Genomic DNA, 953 nt, shown 5'->3' on the forward strand with positions numbered 1-953 from the left:
GTGCTGCAGAGACAGGTGTTCGTGCTGCAGAGACAGGTGTTCGTGCTGCAGAGACAGGTGTTCGTGCTGCAGAGACAGGTGTTCTGCAGCGACAGGTGTTTGTGCTGCAGAGACAGGTGTGCTGCAGAGACAGGTGTGCTGCAGAGACAGGTGTGCTGCAGAGACAGGTGTGCTGCAGAGACAGGTGTTCTGCAGAGACAGGTGTTCTACAGAGACAGGAGGACAGAGGGACACTTTCAGTGGAAATAGTTTTGTTTGACCCATGAGTTTTATTTACCATAAACAGATTTATAGTGTATAAACAGTATTTCACAGTGATTTACCAAAAACATTTCAGTCAAATTTACTGGTTAAAAATAAGACCTGCTGTCAGAGTGATGTCATCATTTCTGGGAATCAGTTCTGTGAAGTTTCAGCTTTTTTAAATCATAAAATCCACTTTTTACCTCTCTTTTTGTATTATTACAGTACAGTACACGTTTGATAAAATAAGAAGCTGAAAGAAGTAAAATTATCACAAAAAGGTGAATTTACCTGAAAAATTAAAATCAGATTAAACATAGCTTATATTTTAGAAAACAGCCAAAGAATGAGCATAAAATGCTTAAACTATCAGAAAGAAGCACAAAGAGTTAATTAGAAAAGCTGAAAAGAGCAGAACAATGTCTGATAAAGATAAAATAATGAAACAGAAGCCGAAGGAAGCTAAAAATAGCACAAACAAAATTGAAAACCAGAAAACAAAACCTTTATAATTTGTTCTAAAACAGCCAAATAAGCTGAAATTGGAAAAAAAAAACAACTGAAAAAGCAGAATCAAGCTCACATTTGCAGAAACAATTAGCTAAAATTATCAAAGCAAATTTATTTTGCTGAAAAAGGTTAAAATATTCTTCTATTGAAGAAAAACAGCATAAAACTTAACTTACCAGAAAAAAGCCCAACATTTGTAA

The sequence above is a fragment of the Austrofundulus limnaeus genome, unplaced genomic scaffold (assembly GCF_001266775.1).
Source record: "Austrofundulus limnaeus strain Quisiro unplaced genomic scaffold, Austrofundulus_limnaeus-1.0 Scaffold552, whole genome shotgun sequence".
Lineage (NCBI taxonomy): Eukaryota > Metazoa > Chordata > Actinopteri > Cyprinodontiformes > Rivulidae > Austrofundulus > Austrofundulus limnaeus.